This window comes from Corvus hawaiiensis, chromosome Z, assembly GCF_020740725.1.
Source record: "Corvus hawaiiensis isolate bCorHaw1 chromosome Z, bCorHaw1.pri.cur, whole genome shotgun sequence".
Classification (NCBI taxonomy): domain Eukaryota; kingdom Metazoa; phylum Chordata; class Aves; order Passeriformes; family Corvidae; genus Corvus; species Corvus hawaiiensis.
Window position 1 is genome coordinate 1,778,633 of NC_063255.1, and position 22,293 is coordinate 1,800,925.

At 47.5% G+C, this 22,293-nt stretch overlaps 1 long non-coding RNA gene across 1 annotated transcript; it reads right to left on the reverse strand.

Annotated features, from left to right (window-relative positions):
• Positions 1-1,180: 1,180 nt before the first annotated feature.
• LOC125319430 lies at positions 1,181-13,066 on the reverse strand. The gene is made up of 3 exons (XR_007200729.1): positions 12,968-13,066; positions 4,664-4,763; positions 1,181-3,131 (listed from the first exon to the last, which is right to left on the reverse strand). It is a non-coding gene; the product is annotated as an uncharacterized LOC125319430 (long non-coding RNA).
• Positions 13,067-22,293: the final 9,227 nt, after the last annotated feature.

A 22,293-nucleotide genomic window follows, 5' to 3' on the forward strand; every position in this document is an offset into this window, starting at 1 on the left:
GATCGCCAGACGGATTGGCTGCTGTATGAAACAGGAAAGGGTGAATCATGTATTCACCTTTCCTGCACTCACTTTTGGCACATCCCACCTGCCCCCCCATGGACTGGAAGGAGATCAGGTGGATTTGTGGGTGCGCAAAATGTTACCCCAAAAAACTGGACTCAGTGGTTTTAGCACAGGTTGTTTTGTTCAATTGCATATAGTCACCAATAGATCCTTTCTGCTTCTTTACATGCTGAGCTGACTCAGAAGCTAATTCATAGGTTAAGGGCAAATCGTTTCTGACAATAGTCAGAATTCCAGCTCAATGGCAATTCTAACCTGTCATTTACAGATTATCCAGTATGAACCAAATATCAAGATCCTACTCTTGCTCTTAAGTCACAAATTTTATACTTGGAAAAGGCTTTGCAAGTTTTAGGAACACACAGTGGTTGGCCTGAGTGTATTTGCCAGCCATTCTTAGAAAAGAAGAAGCTGTATATAATGTTTTGGTGTCTGGTTATGAGTTCCGTTTTAGTGCTCTGTCTGCTGCTCTCATGTGCTGGTGCTTGTGTTGTATAAAAAGCTGAACAGTGCCTTTACAATGCGTTCTCCAGTAAAGCAGAGAGGTGCACTGCTCAAGCCACTCTGAACAGCAGAGGCTGTTCAGGCCACCAGTCCCTATTTTCTCCTTGTCTGTGGTTCCTGTGGAGTACTCCTCCTTATTCTGGAGTTTCCTGAGATGCTGGGAAGCCACCCAGCTTTTGTCTTAGAAAGGAGGGTTAAACACATGAGTATATCACATAATTATGGAATCATAGAATTATTTAGGTGGGAAAGGACCTTAAAGCTCATCCCGTTCCAATCCCCTGCCATAGGAAGGGACACCTTCCACTGTCCCAGGCTGCTCCAAGCCCCAATGTCCAACCTGGCCTTGGACACTGCCAGGGATCCAGGGGCAGCCACAGCTGCTCTGGGCACCCTGGGCCAGGGCCTGCCCACCCTCCCAGACAGCAATTCCTTCCCAATCTCCCATCCAGCCCTGCCCTCTGGCACTGGGAAGCCATTCCCTGGGTCCTGTCCCTCCATGCCTTGTCCCCAGTCCCTCTGCAGCTCTCCTGGAGCCCCTTTAGGCCCTGCCAGGGGCTCTGAGCTCTCCCTGGAGCCTTCTCTTGTGCAGCTGAACACCCCCAGCTGTCCCAGGCTGGCTGCAGAGCAGAGGGGCTCCAGCCCTAGTGGAAGAGTCCGTATTGTTGGGATTTTCTCACTGGAGCACGTGGAGCACAATTCCCAGCTGTGTTTCACAGAGAGCTGCCATCATCCAAAGACATTCAGGAACCTCACACATCTAGGACAGGTTTCCAGGAAAACAAGTGAACTCCAGAGATGCAGCAATGGAAACAATAACCCAGTTCTGGATTTGGCAAATGGACAAGGGCTTGTGTCCGGAAACAGGGCGGAGGCATGAGGGGCTGATGCCACCCAGCAGGGAGCCGGGGCTGCCACTTCTCTGAGAGGATGGGGATTGTTTGCTCTGGTTGCTTTCCAAAGTCATTCTGATGACTCAGAGGTGGGGGGGATTTCAAGGAAACATTCAAGATGTTCATCCAAACCTTGTTTTAAAACATGGCTCAGCAAAACGACTCCCTGTTTCACACGGGAAGGCTGCTCAGTGCGTGGCAGGGGAAAGTGCTGGAGGCAGAACAGAAGCCCTCGGGCATCTGGGGCCACCAAAGGCCAGCAGGATTTTCCAACATCCTCCACCAGGTGCTGGAATGAAAAATATGAAACTTCTTTGGGGTGCTGTATGACCTGGTTAAAATAAAAAAATTAAAAAAAAAAATAAAACAAATCCCTAATTAACTGTGCTATTAAAGGTCCATTCCCTTCTCTGGAGGAAGGATCAACATCTTCTAGGATGGATGCTTGCTAATAAATCAAGAGGGCTTTGTTCATCTGCCAGCTCTCCCACAGGCTGGCTGGGTGGTCTTCCTGCAAGTTAAATCTCTTTAACCTCAGTATCTACTAGATGGGTAGGAAAACTGTATATTCCCTATATATTCCCTTCTCCCCTTTAATGTCAAACTCCAAAATAAATGTAAAACAATTAGGAAATCTGAGGTGCTGCTGCTATTTTTTATATAGCAAAGCTCCTGGGTGAGGAGTCCTTTTAGCCTTAGTTACCACAGAGATTTTTTTCATATGCAGGGGATCCAAGAGGGGAGATGGGCAAAACCTGCCAGATCCTGAATGGGACCCCTTCTAAACAGGAGGATTTGGGCAGAACTCTTCCGTCAGCAGATCGGTAATCTCCTGCCTGTCAGGAACTGTCAGGAAACATCTCATCCTACCTTGGATATGGCAGGCACAGGAACACCATGACCTGCAGTAGACAGCCAGGCTTCAGGGGGCTTATTAAACCCACTCAAGTTTCCCAGTGCTCACTAAGCCAGGGCTCACTCCATCTCCTTATTATTGTATAGTTTTACCTGATCCTGGGTTTTAGCTAATTGCTTTTTACCTTGGATTACCTGTACAAGGTTTTTATGTAACAGTTCTTGCTGAGATGAAACGTGAGCAAACAGAACGTGGGCCCTGCAGGTTGGTACTTAGGTGGCTCTGACAAGACTGTGGTCAAGAACATTGTGGAAAATGGCAAATCTGAACATCCATGGTGTCCGCTGAGTCAAAGAGCTGTGGCTTAAACCACTGAGGAAACCATCCAGAGGAAACTGGATTTGTTTTTCAAAGTAGCCAACCTAGACATAGCTTTGCCACCTTGCACCTTTATATTCTCCTGCTCCGCTCCTACTGTGCTTTAGGGAAAATTTCAAGATTGCATTGTGTTGTGTTCTATCATCAGTCTCACAATTTCCCAGTGCAAACTGCAAGGTGTTAGCAAACAGTGGGAACAGCAAAAATGCTTTGCTGCTGTTGCGGAGGTGTAGATATAGAAGTGTATAGGAAGTGTATTTATTTGCTGAATTACAGAAAATTCCTTTCCTCCTGCAGCTGAGCGTTGGCAAAATTGGTCACTTAATTCTGAAAGAATTAATTTCTGTCAGAGAAAGCAGCAGCAATTACTCCAATGTCATGGCAACACACGCCAGCACTGTGATGCTCTCACCATCTCCTCACTGCAGTCCTCCCTTGGAAATAAAAAGAAAAAAAATCATTGTTTTGGCAGCAGTTTAGCACTGAGGCATCCTGGGGAAGTGTTACCCATGGTATCAGGCCTGCTGGATTTGGGGGAGCATGTCCAGTGAGCATCATTTTGAGCACCCTTCAGGCAGCTGCCTCTGCTCTGCCCAGCCCACCACTGCTGTCAGCAGGAGTCTGACAGCCCCTCCCTGAGCATACACAGAGCTTTTCAGACAAGCAGCCTCTGAAACAGCACAGGACCAAAGTTTTGTGCATCTCAGCAGCCATCTCACAGGATCAAGGGCTTGGAGGGGCTTTGCTGGGTGGTGCAGAGATGACCAGTGTGGGTGTGGGGGCTCAGGCTTTTGGCTTCGCCATGTGAGAGTAAACGTGAAGTATCTTGCTCTCCAAGCTAATGGGAATAAAATCCTTACAGGCTGTAAATTACACTGAGTCTCTCTAGGATCCACAGCTCACCCTCTCAAAAATCATCTCTCTTGCCTTCGGCCAGGGCTCAGTCAGGCGTATGGGTGGAGTACGGGCGGATTCCCAATGATATCATGGAAGGATGTGGGTTTGCCTGCGAATTCCTGTGTCTTCTCCTGAGCTAATTTCACTCTTTGTTTACTCTTATCAGGACTTCTGCAGCCAAGAATTAATTAGCAGCACTGCCTTAGTACGTTGGGGTCCTACCAGTTCAAGTCATTGTATGCACACAAAGCCAAGAAGATTTGCACAGCCTAAAACAATTTTTTAAAAGGAAGTCACTACTAAGCAATATTACTGGTTGAAAAATCAGCTAATTATACCAGCAAAAATAAACACTGAAGGAGAGAGCAGCTCTCCAGTTTTGCCATATATAAAGCAAGCAATGCTAGTGGTTTGGAAGAAGGTGCTTTCGTAAGGACTTTGACATTTTGTTTTGGTTGCTACTTTCTGACTGCCCTCCACCATACCAGGTACCTGGACAGGTCAGGCCAGAGAGCCTCACTTAATGCATTGCCTGGGGCTGTGCATTTTTGCTTTTGTTCTGGTTTTTGTATGGGGTTTTTTTTGTTTGGGTTTGGTTTTTTTTTTTTTGTTTTGTTTTGTTTTGTTTTGTTTGGGTTTTTGTTTGCTTTGTTCTGTTTTTCTTAAATTATTTTTTTCTTAAGAAGGATAAGAAGTGCCTGAACAGAGTGATAACTTTGTCACACAGCACTAATGGAGTTCCTTGAATCGAGACACTCAGAGGTTATTTGCTTCCTCTAGTTACTAAAGTAAATAAATCTCGTGTAGATTAAGTGCTGGGCGATGAAGGCAACATTGTACAATAACCCCGGGCAGACACTTACATTTATGAGATAAGATACATGGCTGAAAAGGCTGATGAACTACAGGCTTTTGCGTGAAACTACTACTACTACCACTGCTAAAAATATCATCTAGCCATACTTGCTAAAATAAACATTTATATGCAGAGATAATCCCCACGCTTCGATGTACAAACCAGCGGGTGGTGGAGAACTGCTAGAAAAAGCTGTGCCAGGAACTGTTGTACCTGCAGGTCTCCTGTTAGGGGGTCTCCTCTGGCATCATCCCAAACTATTGACAGGAGCTGCGACACATCAGGAGGTGGGAGCAAATCCAGACTGCACTTCCTAAAATAAAAACCCAGCAAGGACAACAACAGAAATAAAGGGACACCGAGATGCTCCAGGGCTGGAGCCCCTCTGCTCTGCAGCCAGCCTGGGACAGCTGGGGCTGTTCAGCTGCACAAGAGAAGGCTCCAGGGAGAGCTCAGAGCCCCTGGCAGGGCCTAAAGGGGCTCCAGGAGAGCTGCAGAGGGACTGGGGACAAGGCATGGAGGGACAGGACACAGGGAATGGCTTCCCAGTGCCAGAGGGCAGGGCTGGATGGGATATTGGGAAGGAATTGCTGTCTGGGAGGGTGGGCAGGTCCTGGCCCAGGGTGCCCAGAGCAGCTGTGACTGCCTCTGGATCCCTGGCAGTGTCCAAGGCCAGGCTGGACACTGGGGCTTGGAGCAGCCTGGGACAGTGGAAGGTGTCCCTGCCATGGCAGAGGGTGGGATGGGATGAGCTTTAAGTTCCAACCTGAACCATTCTGAGATTCCCTGCAATTTATTTTTTAATTTGTTTTAAGCAGAAGAAAAGCTTTAGTAAATATTTTCACATCATAATTTTCATGCCAATGAGAGCATCAGACCAAGATAATAGGAGTCTCATTTCCTCTTAGGAAACTAAATGAGAAATGAGGCTTGGAAAGAAGCTTGTGAAGTCAGCGAATTTGTCACCCAGCTCCCTGGAGGATTACCCACAGGAAACTCGGCTTCAGGAGCCCTTTTCTTCAGGGACAGTGTGCTAGGAAGCTCTCCTGGGACAAAAACCCCCTCCCAGTGAGCTTCTGCTTCCATTAATATCTTCTTGAGAGAAAGGCCATATTCCATGTATGGTATGTAGACATGTTTAGCCATAAAGATGCTTCTGACCTACGAAACGTATTTATTTATTTTTCTGAAGTGTGGGAAGATAGGACATTGAGTAGTCATTTGCCAGACAAAATCAACTCCAGAGTCCAAAGCATTATATTCTGGGAAACCAGAAGCCAGTCAAGCAACTTATTCAAGTGTTCTGTGTGAAAATATGAGCTCCAGACTGGTTTGGGTAGAAAGGGACCTTAATATCATCTAGTTCCAACCCACTGCCACAGGCCGGGGCACTTTCCTCTAGACCAGGTTGCTCAAAGTCATGTTTTGGTAAAAACAAAGGATATTGTTTCATTTGAGTATTTTGCAACACTTTAATTCTGTCTTCCTGCCTATTTTTTTGTGCCTGGGATGGGAAGGCAGCACCACGGCCTTGAGATAAAACAGTACCGCTCCTGGAGCCCGAGAGGAATAGCTATCAGTGCTTACACAAGAAGGGCTCATCAGGTAGCTCAGACCGAAAAAATAGCAAGAGACATGCCAAAATCGTGTTCTGAGGCTCAGTACATACAAATCCTGGAATAAAGATAAGCCAGCCTAACCATCTGGATCCATATGTCACACAATAGTATATGCAATTTGGGTTTTGCTCTTAAATCCTCCTGTCCCCAAAAAGGAAAATGAAGCTAGCTCTAAACATGTTTCTCTTTCTACTAAGAACATCTAAATTGGAAAGTCATTGAGCAAGCTGTTCCTTTTCTAGTCCAAATCTTAAAGCGAATGAAACCACTGAAGCCCCCAAAAAGTTAACAACTGAATTCTGCCACGGAAATGCAAGGAGACAGGTCACCTTTCAATACTAGGTATTTATTTTCTTCTATTAAGTGTTCCTAGTAGGCAAGTGAAAGAAAATATCTCAATTTTTGCCTTTCACAATGTCACTTCTAAGAATAATTTTTTCAGTTCCAGGAAAGATCAATCACATTATTGCTGGCACTAAGTAGTACTCCCACAAGCTGTTAAATTCTTTACCTGCAGACGAGTAGCTCTTGAATCACTAAAAAACCCTATTTCCTGCCTTTTGAAGATATGAAAGAGACTCAAAAGGATTATGAAATCACTGTAGCAGATAACCTTCAGACAGCAGCATCATCAAAAGGCATCAAAAACAACTAAATTCATCCAGCATCTAACTGTTTAACGTCAATAAGTTCCAACTGGAGAAGGACAGCCTTCAGCAAAGCCAGGGTCTGCCAGGTGTATTCTTGGTGAGTATAAGGAAAGGATGTATTGTGATTGACAGCAGTAGTATATGCATTAATATATGTATACGTTGTGTGTCTTTTATAGCATATGACAATTCAGGGGAAAGAAAACACAGGTCTGGGGTAAAAATTAACAAAAGTGCCTGTGTGATACTTACAGTGAAGCATATTTCCTAATTTTAAATAAAAACATCCTGAGGTTTAGACTGGGAGTCTGGGGCCAAAATACTCCTGGGGTCATCTTGTCCAGAAGAGACAAGCTCGCCCATACAAGGAAGTGCAGGAAGGGTCAGTTTGTTGCACATATCCTACAGTCACAGATGACCACCTGAAAATAGTTTTGGTTGGTTACTCCTCTGTTAAAATCCTTAAGTCCTATGCACGAGGCATGCACTGGGACTGAAACTGGGCTGCAGACACGTGTCTCCCCACTTTCTTCCCTGGACTTTCTCCCCAGGATCTCTCCCCTTTGTTGCTCGCTTCACTCATCTTCTGGCAAGGCCACGGTGAGGAAAACAAGGTGCTTTTTGTGTCTCACAGACCAAACCCAACTCTCCAGACAGGGACACCTCTATCTTCAAAGGTGTTCTAGCCACAACAAAAGTTGTAGATACTTTCAAGCTCTCCCTGGTATCAGTAAAAATTGAACATGCTCTACCTACCTAGGGAGCAAGTCTTGTTTCCAGGCGTATTAAATGTACTTTGGGTTATTTTGGTATCTCATTTTAAATAATTGCACTGGACTCTTGCTTTGACTGTGTCTACTAGGTTTGCATAGCATTCCACAAAGCACGGGACTACAGCATGACCACTAGATAACTCAGTCCTCTGCTTCTGTCTTCATCTCACACACAGCATTTTGAAAATTCACGAGAAAATCATGACTGGTGTTATTTATGATCCATCACTGCTAACACCCTCACAATCCTGGAGGACTTCTTCCTTGGAGTTCCTGCTCCATGAATGGCTCAGCAGCCATGTGAGTGGGCATGGACCAACACCTTGGAAGTGAAAAGGAAATGGCCAGTTGGTCAGGCTTGAGGTTTGACTGGCAGGACTAATGAGTATCAGCAAAAATGTCCTTCCAGTAGTGTGAACTTTGCCAACACAGACACATCCTCCTGCTCTTCTAGCTCATGCCAGTTGGGAGAGGGGTTTGAACTACACACAAGGAAGAGTTTGGAAGTCAGTACCAGATGTATTTCCTGAGCAAAGAGTGTCTGGGTGCCATGGTACAGTTCTGTGCTAACCCCTCTGAGCATAGATAACACCAATTTCTGCCCTAACCAGCCTCACCTGGAAGGCCAAATCTGCTGAAAAGGTGTTAATTGAGATCTATTCACCTGGACTCAGACTTGATGAGTGTTTGCCCCAATGACCAAACCAAAAAAAGGGCAGGCCAGGCTCTCTACAAGCTCTCCATGAGCAGAGCTACTCAGGGCAGTGAAATACATGATGGCAAACAGTAAATTTTCATATGTCCTTTGATCACAGTCCAGATGCTGCTCTGCCTGTGTCATCCACATCACTCCATGACCAAGCTCTGGGTGAGTGAAGCTGAGCAGAGGACAGCCTGTGCTTGAGTTCCCAGAGGATGAACCAGCAGGTAACAGCAAGCTAAAAATTTGAGCTCAACATTCTGATGGCTCATATTTTGTCCGTCATCACTGACAGAGGACTTGCAGAAAGATGTCTCACCTGCAGTGACAAATGAACTTATGCTTTGAAGCTAACAGCTTCCCCTGAATTGCTGTCATTATTCCACACCATAGCCTGCCAACACCGTATGTACATCTTCTTTTGAGCTAAACTTACCAGAATGACTGGATTTTATGTTATATCACAAAGTGTCAGGATGAGATAATGATACATGTCCCCTCTACATGCCATTTTCCACAAGGCCTAGAAGGGATCATCATATTTTATTTTATGATCATCGGGTCATTCATCTATATCTGCTTTGAAGCCACAATAGACTTTTTGCCAATCACTAATAGAAACTAGATAAACACAGCCAAACAGTGTCATCTATCTGTGTGGTGAGTAATTGTGAGGGGTTCCTCTTTAAATAGATGCTTAAGTAAATATAGAAATATCATTTTACAAATGCTGGCTCAAGAAGAGATGTTGTGGAACTACAAAGAAGGGACACCTCACTTAGGTATGCACATATAGAAGTGCAAAAGTGGTCCTATACCATTATCAAGCACATACCAAAAGAATTTAATTCGGCTTTTATTGCCCCCTGAGTGTGTTCTTCACTGTTCTGTACTCGTGATGGAAAAGTACTTTTCTATTTCCAAAGCCTTGTTCACAAAAATGACCTTTTTATTGAATGTTTTCATTCCAGTGGGCAACACTTTATTTCCCAAGGAGGCTGTTGGGGGACTATTCCACATATAAGAGTTTGTGCGAGGGTTATAATGCATATGATGACGGGTTATAATGCAGATGTATGATCTTTCTAGACCCTCTCTCTGTCTCTCTCTCTGTCTGTGTTTATTAATGACCCTGTAGCTCTGAGCCCGAAGCACTGGGTGTTCTGGCTGACGCAAGTTATTTTTCTCTCAAGGGCAATCCTCCCTCTTGTGTCCTTGGGGCACAGTATTCAGCTGCACCTCTACACCTGCCATGTCAGGTTGTGCCCTGGGTCGAGAGGTGTAGGTTTCCCAGTGCCATATGGAGCTCCCTGCTACCTGCAGCACAGCAATTTAAATATTAAGGATGCGTTGGTTTGGAAAGTTCAGCTCTTGGTGAGCAAAACTCAATTAACTCAGGGAGAGGGAAGTAGAAATCGGGAAGAGGAAGCAATGGGGAAGCATAAAGGGTTTCAAATGCTTTTGTAATCATCTGCAGATCAGACACGGGGCTGGTGACTCCCACTGATGCCTGCCAGCACAAAACCACGATGGCTCACCAGGCCACCTGAGTGGGACTGAAAGGTTTATCTCCAGACAAATAATGGACATGGTGGTAGAGAGGGAACAGGCAGATGTGCAAGAGGGTGAGGCACAGGAAATTGCTTCCAGGCAGGAAACTTTGGCACCCAAATTTGGAGAAAGAAGGAAATGGGTCTCCTGGGGTTTCTCTGGTGCTTGAGCATTGACTGTCATTGTGTTTCAGCTGTTCTTCACCTCCCCTCCACAGCTGAGTCCCTTCAACCTCTACAACTTGCAGCCTCCCCTATTCCTATCAACAAAACTCTAGAACCAGAAAGAAAGAAAAACGCAGACCTTTTGCAATACCTCTGCCACTACAAGAAAGTGAGTTGCCAGGGAGACAAGGAGTCAGGATTCCTGGGACTTGCACCCACACAGGGGGAGATGGCAATAGGACACAGGCCTTTGCAAGAGGACACGTTGATTTCCTCAGCTCCCAGAGGCTCTGAGCTCGGAAGGATTACGTGGTGAAATGGTACATCACTGTCTGTATTCTATGAAATGGGGTCATGTACTCACTCTTTTAGGGAAATGGCTGCCTTGTGGTTGCCTGCAGACACTCAGTGGCAGCCGTGGCCAGGAACATGGGTTGGGTACAGCCCAGACTGGGGGCAGCAGGGGAGGGGGATTCTGCCCCTCTGCCCCGCTCAGGGGAGACCCCACCTGCAGAGCTGCCCCAGCCCTGGGGAACAACAGCACAAGGACCTGGAGCTGCTGCAGCCAGTCCAGAGGAGGCCACCGAGATGCTCCAGGGCTGGAGCCCCTCTGCTCTGCAGCCAGCCTGGGACAGCTGGGGGTGTTCAGCTGCACAAGAGAAGGCTCCAGGGAGAGCTCAGAGCCCCTGGCAGGGCCTAAAGGGGCTCCAGGAGAGCTGCAGAGGGACTGGGGCCAAGGCATGGAGGGACAGGACCCAGGGAATGGCTTCCCAGTGCCAGAGGGCAGGGCTGGATGGGATATTGGGAAGGAATTGCTGTCTGTGAGGGTGGGCAGGCCCTGGCCCAGGGTGCCCAGAGCAGCTGTGGCTGCCCCTGGATCCCTGGCAGTGTCCAAGGCCAGGCTGGATGGGACTTGGAGCAACTTGCTGTGGTGGAAGATGTCCCAGCCCTCAGTAGGGGGTGGAATGCAATAATTTTCAAGGTCCATGGCAGGGGGTGGAATGGGATGATCTTCAAGGTCCTTTCAAACCAAAACCATTCTGACTCCATGAAAACAGCTGCTCCCAGCTGGGCAGTGGCACCATCTCCCCTGTGCAGCTGCAGACCTCCCAGGGCGCAATTGTTTGGGTCCCAAAGCAGCGATCCCCAAAACAAACCTGTCTGAGCTGCACTGCATCACTCACCCCGTGTCCCACCCAGACCACCCAGCTCCCTGGGCATCTCCTGGGGGTGAGCAGGGTCTCAGCAAAGGATCACCCACATTGCAATGGGTGTCCACGAGAAGGAATTGCACTCTGAAGGGATTTTTCTCCTCTCAGAAACCCTCTAGGAAGTACTAAACAATATTAGACCAGAAATCTAGCTTCCTTCAGTCAAAATTTATGTGAGGTGAGTGCCATTTAATGCATGGTCCAGCCAGGTGAGTGCCAGTAGTGAAATTAACGTTTTCTATCAGTGTCAATGGTGTACGAGGCATTGAGTTTTTCCTATCCAGCCTGGTGAGCAGAGATGAAGTGCCTTGGCAGATGCTGGAACAGAAATCCACACTGCCCTCAGGGGTGCATATAATGGCATGGGATTTCTGTACGTTACAGCATTCCTTTAACACCATGTCATCTAATGACAGACTTTCTTCTCTTTTTTAGGGGGTAGGGAGATAGAAATTAGGTTTGTTATATGGTTTCCTCCCTCTTAGCTGTTTCTCGGTTGAGTTTTCAGGCAGACCATGGATTACATGTTAAATGTGAATAAAAAAACTTAGCTCTGCTTTGCAGTAGGTGCCCTTCGGAGTCTGGGAGGGGATCAACTGTGCACTTCTGACTGCCAGTGGCTGATCTGCCCAGGAGTAATAATGCAGAGAGGTAATAACCTGTTGGTAAGCACAGTCATAGCTGGGTAAACTGAGGAAGGGGGGTGGCCCTGGTGAGAAAGGGTGTGGAGGAACAGAGTGGGCACAGGGTGTGGCAGTGTGGAGGTGGAAGTGGGTGGGGCTGCTGAGGGTGAAGGGTGGCAGGAAGAGGAGGAAGAGGAGGAGGGCGAGGAAGAGGAGGAACTGTCAGGGAACTGCCAGCCCCAGGGTCCCCACTGAGGCTGAGACTGGCACGGTCTGAGCAGGGCAGCACCACAGGCTGAGGAGTTATTTTATGTTCTGTACTGTCCCCTGTGCTGGCACTGCTGAGGCACCTCCAGTGCTGGGGACAGCTCTGGGCCCCTCAGGACAAGAGAGACATGGAGGGGCTGGAGCGTGTCCAGGGAAGGGAACGGAGCTGGGAAGGGGCTGGAGCCCCAGGAGCGGCTGAGGGAGCTGGGAAAGGGGCTCAGGCTGGAGCAAAGGAGGCTCAGGGGGGACCTTGTGGCTCTGCACAAGTCCCTGACAGGAGGGGGCAGCCGGGGGGGTCGGGCTCTGCTGGCAGGGAACAGGGACAGGAGGAGAGGGAACGGCCTCAGGCTGGGCCAGGGGAGGCTCAGGGTGGATACTGGGGAAAATTTCTTCCCTGAAAACATTATCCAGCCCTGTCCCAGCTGCCCAGGGCAGTGGTGGCATCCCCATCCCTGGAGGGATTTAAAAGCTGTGTGGATGTGTCACTTGGGGACATGGGTCAGTGGTGGTCTTGGCAGTGCTGGGCCAATAGTTGGACTCAGTGATCCTGGGGGGCTTTTCCAACCTAAACAACTCTGTGATTTTATACATATTACCAATTATTTCCCATTGTTCAACTGCAAGATGCTTCAGAGCTGTGGGATGGCTCACATCCTTTATCCCAGCACTGCATCCCAGAAAGTGCTGTGTGAGAGCCCTGATGGGGACAGAGAGTGTGTGTTGCAGCAGGACTCTGTAGGCAGGGAGGTAGCACTTGAAATAGTTCAGGTGTATAGAAAATGAATCCTTTCTTCTGAGACTCTGAGTAGTTTTGTGTTCCCGGTAAGTCTAAGCAATTAAGAGAGCTTTCTGGCTTTACTTAATCTAATTTAGCACATTTTTCTGTAATGAATATGTTGCAGGATAGTTTAACTAGTCCGGTCTAAAGGCACTTTCAGAGCAGTACCAATTTGCCTTACCTGCTGTTCTGCAGACTGACGTGAGACAGAGGGAGATGATGCACTGAAACTCAACTTAGGACTCGCCAGAGGGAGCAGGACAATGTGTCATGATGTTTCTAGCTGTGACCCAAGAAGTTGAGACCTTGCTGTCTGCCCTTTTTATCATAGGAAGTGTCCAAGGTCAGGTTGGATGGGGCTTGGAGAAACCTGATCTAGTGGATGGTGTCCCTGCCCATGGCAAGGGGGTGGGACTGGATGGGCTTTAAAACCCCTTCCAACCCGAACCATTCCAGGATCCTGTGATCTTCCCAGCGGACCGAGTGCTGGTGGAGAAGCCCTGAGAGCTCTGAACTCCCACTGACAGACAGTCTTTGGAGGTGAGGCTACTCTTTGTAGGAGTCAGTAAGATCTTGAGAAACTCGAGTTGCTGACTTTCTAGCACATCACCATAAACAGAGAGAGTAATAGTAATAATAATAATAATAATACTTAGCACATAAGGACAATAGCTGTCGGGGCTGTGAAAGGGATGGTTCTTGCAAAGCTCTTGTTTATGGTGCCTGTGATATCAGAAAGTCTGGCAGGAGGTCTGCTGCTCGGATTTCTTAAGGGCTTTAGGAGGTGGTAATTGTCTCACTTTTGCTTTAAACACCTTGTTAATTATGGTTTTAAACAATGGCTATAAAGTCATCCTTTAATTCTTTGTGTAGTGCTCTTCCCTGTCTCTGTGATTTGGGAGGCAGGTGACTGTTGGAAGGCATTGGGAGGAGGTCACAATTAAGTACCCTCACTAGGACTAGCAAACAAAAACCTTTTTAATTTTGCTGTTGTAATTGATACACTTTAATATCTGAGGTCTTTCTCTGAACTTGAAGGCACAGTCAGCATAGGATCCATTACAGTGAACTTTCCCTCTTTGCTGTAAATCAGTTTTCTTCTCTATTCCATATGTGGTGGTGGGTGGTTTGACTTTGTGTCCTTAAATTATGTCAGCAAACCCCCCAAAATTCATAAAATGAAGAAAAAAGTGTCTCCAATATACTTTGGATATTTCAGACCCAAAGTTACTTTTATGTCTTTGAAAAACACCCCAAATATTAACACATATGGGAGATGGTGAGCCATGTTCTTCAGTCTCTGGAAGAGCCACAAGTATCTCAGTCAGTACAGCTGTTTTTCCCTCCTCACAGAATATGTAATTTTTCCTCTTAAATGAAGAGAACAAGTCTGGGCCTCCTTTGGATTAATCATTGCTATCAGATGGCGTGCTTTCTTCCCTCCAGATAAAATGAATGTGCAGGTTTGGGTAACGTGCTTTTGAAAATCCAATCTTTAAATTACACTCTGCTTCTAATACTTCTTTTTTTCTTCACTTTATGCAATTTGGATTGTGAAATCAGGGAAGTCAGTTCCTGTCCGATCCTATACTTCTTGTTTACCTGAAACTCCCTTACATGAGGTTGAAAGAAATTTTCTCATCCTGGAGGTAGTGACTATCAGACAGAGTTTCAGTTTTATTTCAGTGCTACTCTCCCATTCTCAAGCAATTTCCATCACTTGGAAATTTCAGAGAAAAAAATCAATTCCCAGCAGGTTGCTTTTCCTGGAACTGAGCCATGTGCAAGACTGTCATGAAAGCATTTCTGTTGGGTTTAATATTTGTAAAAAGTTATTAAAGAATCCCAACCCTACACTTAGACAAATGCGGACTTTCCAATTATCTGTTTTAATACACTGGCTCTACTAATTCATAAATTATCGGGTATGAAGAGCTATTCCTACTGTCTAGACTACCCACCTGAGTAACTCGGGGAAGAAAGACTCCCTGCACCCGTACAGGTTTAAACCAGCTGGAGCTCATCTGTTGAATACCACCAAAACCTCATTTCACAATTACTATTGACGAAACATCCACCACAACCAGTGGTTAATTACTCCACCTGGATCATTACTGTTGAAAAACGATGCTTCACTTCTCAATTGTGTCCTCCTAGCAGAGCATCTACCTTTTGTTTTTTCACCCATGCAGGTATTTTGTGACTAAGTCATTGCAGATAAAAGACATTACTTACCTCAGCTGTCCTGATTGTGAAGCATCTTTTAATTATTTGCATGCATCTTCTCCATTCTCTCACACACCTCAAAAAGGCATATCATATGTAAGTCCAAAATATTGTAATCTAGAGTTATAATGCTCCCAGAGAACTGGAATATGAAGAAACATCTAATAATTTTGTTATTTTAAGTGAGTATTTGTATTGGATTTGAGGACAAGAAATCCAAACTGTGTTCCTTGAAGCAGACTGTTGTGCAGTGTAACTGCGATACGCCACATGTATAAGGTCAGGGCTTTATAAAGTCCTTGATTGCAGATGTCTGATAGTTGGATTATTTTTTTATGTCAAGCAGTAGGTCAGGAAGAGGAACACTGATGCCAAAAAACTTACCATAAACATGAGAATTTTCTTTTTACAACAGGCCGAGCCCTGTTTCTGACTGGACAAAATTCCCGTTAGCATGACTGGGAATTTTCCTTGGTAAAGTCTGTGAAAAGCATAGGCTGTTGTATTGCCATCTGTGAGGACATGACTAATGTTTGAGGGAGAGAAATCAGCTCCACAGTGCATCTGGCCAGGCCTCTGCAATAAATACAGAGAGACACATAAATGATGGTAAGGTTACGACCTATCCCATTAAAAAGGAAGGAACTCCAAAATTACACCCCTACCTGCCAGCAATAGGAAATACAGAAGCTGGAGTTTTTCCTCTTGCATTGCTTGCTACTCTCCCATCCCTTTTACAACTATTTCCTTCTGCCAAAAAGGGTTTGGAGTCATTTTGTTTGATTTTAGTGAGGGCATTGTGGGCTCCTCCCGCTGGTAAACTGATCTGCAGGGCATTGGCACCTCAGTCTCCTCCTCTGGGTAAGAGGAAGGACACATCCCTGCCTTGTGGCTGCATCTGAGTAGCCCATCTCTCAGGATCTGATAAATCCCCCTAAAGCCAGAATTCAGGGATTGGCTTGATAACATTAGAACTAAAATGCTGCTTTTAAGCGATGGACTCCCCACCCCTCCCCAGCGCTCCTGGGCATTGGTGTTGCAATGTTCTATATACCAGAATCCAGGAGGCAGTGGATCCTCACTTGGGATGCACCCTGAGGTCCTAGAATCGTGGAAGCACAGAGGAGTTTGGGTTGGAAGGGATCTTAAAGATCCTCTGGTTCCTATCTCCCTGCCATGGGTAAGTCTAAAAGCAAATGTGTCTGAGACCAGAAAGTCTGTGTGTCCTCTGGGCTCCAGAGGTGTCAGGAGGAGGAATCATAGGGGAACAAATAGGTACCTCTGTTTCTCAGGCCAGCCCCAGCTCTTTCCATACATCCCATTGTCTCATCCAGAGATTGCCATAGGTAACTATAGGTAACTACAAATAAAACATTGCAGTTCATGCAAATGTGCTTACTTGAAATAAAGAGGACTTTTATTTAAACTACTGAAACTGCAATACTGTCTACATGTGCTTATCTTTAAAGTGTTCCAGCAGAGCCACTTTGCTGTTTCCTTACAGAAAAAAAAAATCTCTTTTTGAGAGCTTATACTCCAAAACAAATCTGAAAAATCATGTTACTGGTTTGGACATCTGAAACACAGCAGTACAGGTACAATACAAATGAAGAGTTACAACTAAGGTGGTGCATTAACATTGTGTATTTTGTATTAACATTGAGTCTTAAACTCTGCTAGATCCTAAGGAGTGAGGTGGAGGCAAATGCCAAAGGCACTGGGATCTCTGGGTTGGACTGCTGGAGGAAGAAGCCAGCCTTTTCCTCAGCATAGCATGCCCCAGCTAAAGGGATTTTCAAGCTTTCTTTTATCTGTAAAATCAAATATTGCAGCTATCTCCAGTCCTCCCCTTTACATCTTCCCTCCAAAGCCCTGTGCCTCCTCTGCCTGGCCGGTGGCTCCCAAATGACACCGTGCTCTCCTGCCCAGCTCCACCATCATCCCCCCCAGACTGTCTGACCTAAATCCCTCTCACATCCTGGTCATAAATCCCACTGGTGACATCCATCAGGAGCTGGGCTGACCCTTGGCCCCACTGGTGACACAGCACTGCTGCCACAAGTTATTTGTGGGACAGAGATGTGGCAGGTCTGTGGACACTGAGTATGTCAGTGAGTGGCCACCAGAGAGGCCACGGAGGGCAGGCACTGCTCCTGTGCCCTACTTTGGCTTGTCATGGCTGTGGGACACCAGATCCTTTTTGGCAGCAGCACCTTCCCTCTGACAGCAGCCCGTTCTTCCTTTCCCTGCAGCATGCTGGGTCCTGGTCCCTGCAGCATCTACATTCCTCTTTGATGGATATAGTTACATCAGCATCTTATGTTGCAAACAGCGAATTCTCCCACTAGAATTAGGGAGAGATATAAATTTAATATGTTTTTTTATATACATAATTTCCTTTATATTGGCATAAGGGAGACTGCCCTGTGTTTAACCCCTCTCTAGCTACCAAACCTAAACACTACAACATTTGTGTGGTCAACCCATAAAGCTAACAAAATTTCAGCCAGCAAAGCACATACTCAGAGTCAGGCATGTGTGAGTGCCCTGCTGAATCAAAGTATTCCCATGTTGGAATGAGCCCCCCAGAGCCAGCACTGGTGCCTGCCACAGCTACTGGTGGACACTTGATTTGGATGGACCAATGCCCAGGGCTCGAGAGAGGAGTGGTTTTCCCCATGGCTGGTAAGCACAGGCAAGGGTACATCTCACCAGGCTTTATTCTCATTTTTCTCACTTTTCTTACAGAATGGTGTGGGCTGGAAGGGACCTTAAAACTCACCTGGTTCCAACCCTTTCTTTCATGGGCAGGGATAACTTTCACTTGCAGCAGGTTGCTCCAAGCCCTGTTCAACTCAGCCTGGAACACTGCCAGAGATCCAGGGGCAGCCACAGCTGCTCTGGGCACCCTGGGCCAGGGCCTGCCCACCCTCCCAGACAGCAATTCCTTCCCAATATCCCATCCAGCCCTGCCCTCTGGCACTGGGAAGCCATTCCCTGGGTCCTGGCCCTCCAGGCCTTGTCCCCAGTCCCTCTGCAGCTCTCCTGGAGCCCCTTTAGGCCCTGCCAGGGGCTCTGAGCTCTCCCTGGAGCCTTCTCTTGTGCAGCTGAACAGCCCCAGCTGTCCCAGGCTGGCTGCAGAGCAGAGGGGCTCCAGCCCTGGAGCATCTCGGTGGCCTCCTCTGGACTGGCTGCAGCAGCTCCAGGTCCTTGTGCTGTTGGAGCCCAGAAGTGGGTGCAGTGAATTTCCCCTTGTACCCACTTTTACTGAATCCTTTCCCAACAGAGCAGCCTCGGAATGACCGCTAGCACCCAGGAGCACCAGCACTGAAATTATGATTTTAGCTTGCAGGGCTGTGTGACAGGAGTGAGCACGAGGTCCTTGCCTCCCTGTGCCACTCACCACACAGAAAGGCTGCCTGAAGAATACTTTTCTTTGCAGACTTTGGGTCTTGTTGCTTGAATCTGCTCTCTTGACATGAGCTGCTGGAGTGGAAGGAGACTGGCTACAGCCAAAACAGCTTCATAACCCAGACTTTGAACATTGCTTGAGAGCTCTGCTCTCAAAATAATGCATAAAAATAGAAGCAGGGCCACAAGCTTAGCTATTCCTAATGTGCACAAAAGGATGGGAGAGTGCCAGGAGCCAGCCTGCGCTGCCTCTGCCCTGCCTTCAGCCTGGCTTGTTCTCTCCTACCTCCCCTGAATGGCTTTTCACTGCTGTGAAAAGGAGAGACATACCCCCAAAAGAGCAAAGTGTGTTTGTTATTGACCCTCGCCTGGAAAGTGTATGAAGAGGGATCAGCTCTGTTTGTTTGTACCCGGTAATGATGTCAGGAAAAGGGTTTTTTTTTTTCTCAAGTCTGGTTTTATCCCCTTTGTTGGAAGTGCCTTTGGTGAGTCTCACACCCTGGTGCTGTTAGCAAAACAATTAGGTTAACAGTGCCTTGGCTCCAACTGTCTGTCAAAGGCTGAATTGCAATGCAAATTAACTCGGCTTCAGCTCTTCAAAGCCAGCTGGGTTCAGGAAAGGTCCCCAGAAACCCCCGTGAGAATGGAGGTCCGGGGCTGGGGAGGGTGGGCTCGGAGCGATTTTACATCCAGGACCTAATGTGTTTGGCAGGAGGGATGCAATACGTTGTGCAAACACATTATACAAATGCAATACATTATATAAATCCTTTCAACACTTAAAAGGGGCTTAGAAGAGAGACGGAGACAGACTTTTTAGTAGGGCCTGAAGCGACAGGACAAGGGGTGATGGTTTTAAACTAAATTAGGGTAGATTCAGAATATGTAGAAGGAAAAAATCCTTGTCTGTGAGGGTGGGCAGGCCCTGGCACAGGCTGCCCAGAGCAGCTGTGGCTGCCCCATCCCTGGAAGTGTCCAAGGCCAGGTTGGACAGGGCTGGAGCAACCTGGTCTGGTGGAAGGTGTCCCAGCCCTGACAGATGAGGTGGAACGAAATGAGCTTTAAGGTCCCTTCCAGTCTAAACAATTCTTGAATTCTATGACTCAAACGTATTTTATTTCTCCTCAGGGATTAACAGTGCCCTTCATGCATTTCAGGACAGGTTTCTGGCCCAGGCTGACATTAGAGCAACACATCCAGAGCAGGGTAGGCTGTGGGTATCACCCCCCTTTCCAAGTGTCCCCTCAGCCCACGTCCTGTGCCCATACTTATCAGCTTCATTATGCTTATTTCTGTATTTTCCATATGGGCACATACATATGGTCTGTTTAAACAAGTTTGCAGGGTTAATTGGAAAGCAGTTCTTTATGAGTTATTTAATATTTAGCACTTCTGGGGCAATTTTCACCTGCAGAGGTCACAAAACCAGGCAAGTGCTGGTGGCCCAGCTGTACCTATGGGCAAACAGAGGTGCCAAAGCCCAGGTCTCTACTCACAGGGAAAGGCAGGTGGCCACGGTCACCTGGAGAACCTATGGCAGGGCCAAAACATTATATTAACTCCTGGATCCCATTCCTTCCCTCCACCTCTTCACAGCATACACTACACTGTGCTTTCTGTCACTTCCTTCACAACAATAAAGTAATCATAGTTGTCAGTGCTGAGGCAAGAGAAGCCACAAACGGGAACATAAAAAAAGGAGATTTTAATCTCATTTAGAACAGCCTGAGCAAGTTTTGAAAAATTAGAAAGTATAATGTATGGATTAGTGGACATGTCCAACGTGTCATTCACCAGCAAATATTGGAATGAGAAGGAACTCTTTTTTTTTTCCCTTTCCTGATTTACCATATACATTACAGGGAAAAGAGATTCAGGTTCCCTGAGGAAGTGAGGAAATCAGCCTCAGTGTATGTGAGGTCACTCTGGAGGCTGTCGGACAACATGTTGAACTAAAAAATATTACCCAAATTCCATTTTTCAGGGTGCAGAAAGGATCATTTTAGAACCAATGGGGTTTTTTAGCATGTGCAGAAACAAATGCTGATGCTGTTCTGATTTGGCCCCTGCTATCACCCCAAGACCATAGGGCTGTGCCCTGGGCTCTCCTCCTGCCTTTAATTATTTGGAGGTGAAGCGAGGAGTCAATTGCCTTCCTCAGACTCCAGCTTTGTAATGAGCCTTCCTAAATTATTCCTCCTGATGCCAGCAAATAACATTCGTCCCCTCCCCAGTGTTTTTGCTACTATTTATCTAGATTTTGAGCAGATTTTATACCTGGGTAGGTATAGTCTGGTTAACATTTAATAAGCCTTCCCCCAAATCTAGCCGCTTTCTAACTAACTTAGATCCAGATTCTGCAAATGCCGGGGGCCAGTTTGTAGCATCCCCCACCTGCTCATGTGAATATATGCACAACTGGGCAATTAAATTATCCCTGCTCTCCTGCCTACACCAAATTCAGGGATCCAGGACAGGCACCCCAGGGATGCCCTGCCTGCACGGGATGTTAGTTTTATATGCTATCTATCTGGTGCCATGTTTAGTTGGGTGCATTCGTTTTGGATTTGTATTTGGATCTGGATCTGGATTTGAACTGGACCTGCTTAATAGCAGCCATGATTTAAGAGTCCTGGCTCCTACTTCCGACACGATAACTGCCTTAGAGAGTGACCTTAAAGCAACTCATCCGCCCGCAGTTATTCTGTGAAAAAGGAGCTGCTCCTCCGTGGGAGTGCGTGCAGGACGGGGACCCCTGGGGAGTTCTGCTGCCCTGCCAAGCCTGGCGCTAGGAAGTCTGGCCGGACTTCCCAGCTCGGCCGCAGAGCGCACCAAGGCTGGACGAGAGCGCAGCCTCTTGGTGGCTCAGTTTTCCTCACCCTCTGCAGGTCCAGAATTGGAATGGGGGAATCTGTGGAGCGCCCAGGGTGCCAGGGGGTGTTTCCACTAGTAGTACCCGTAACGAGAATATCGGAGTGCTACATGCTCATCATTTCTGCTTCGTGTTTGGCGAGAATCGGAGCGTACCGAGCCTCCACGGTGTATTCTCCTGTCCTTTGGTGACAGGTGCTGTAAAAGCAGAAATTGTTATTATTATTCATATTATCAACATTATTACTGTTATTGTTACTGCTTTTTATGATGTGCCCTCGTTCGATACCCAGAGCCATATCAATTTTTAAAATTTTTTACGGCTGATTCGGTTTAATATTCCAATATTTACAGTGAGGACCGGCACACCCCAGCCCCGAGAGCTCCCCACCCTGTGCCCCGCGGGGTGCGGGGGGGGGGACACCCCAGTCTCCCCGCGCCCCCCACCCAGGAGCAGGTATGAGGGGGGGGGGGGGCATCGGGAGGGGGGCGCGGCAGTGGGGGGGGGGGGGGGGAAGGCTTGGGGGGGGGGCCACACACGGACCCACAACCTCTCCGCAACCCGAGCCGCCTCTTGCGCAAGGCGGTTGGAGATAAATATAATATATAGATATATTTATTTATTTTTTTTCCCCCGGAGCGACACGGTGTCTAGACGCCCACGTGACGGGGCCGGGGCCGGGCCGGGCCGGGCCGCTGCGCACTGCGAAGCCGCCGCCGGTGCGGGGGGGGGCCGGGGGAGGGCGCAGGCACCGCGCCGGCTCCGCTCCCGCCGCGCCCCGCGCCGCCGCCGCCGCTCCCCCCGCACGCACCCGGGGGAAGGCGGAGGTGCGGGGAGGGCGGCTGACTGCGGAGAGCGGAGAGAGGAGGGGGGGGGAAAAAGGGGGAGGAAAAAAAAAAAAAAAAAAAAACCACGAAAGGAGGAGGAGAAGTAGGAGGAGGAGGAGGAGGGGAAGGAAGGCAGGAAGGAGGAGTGAAGAGCAAAAAAAAGGCACCGCG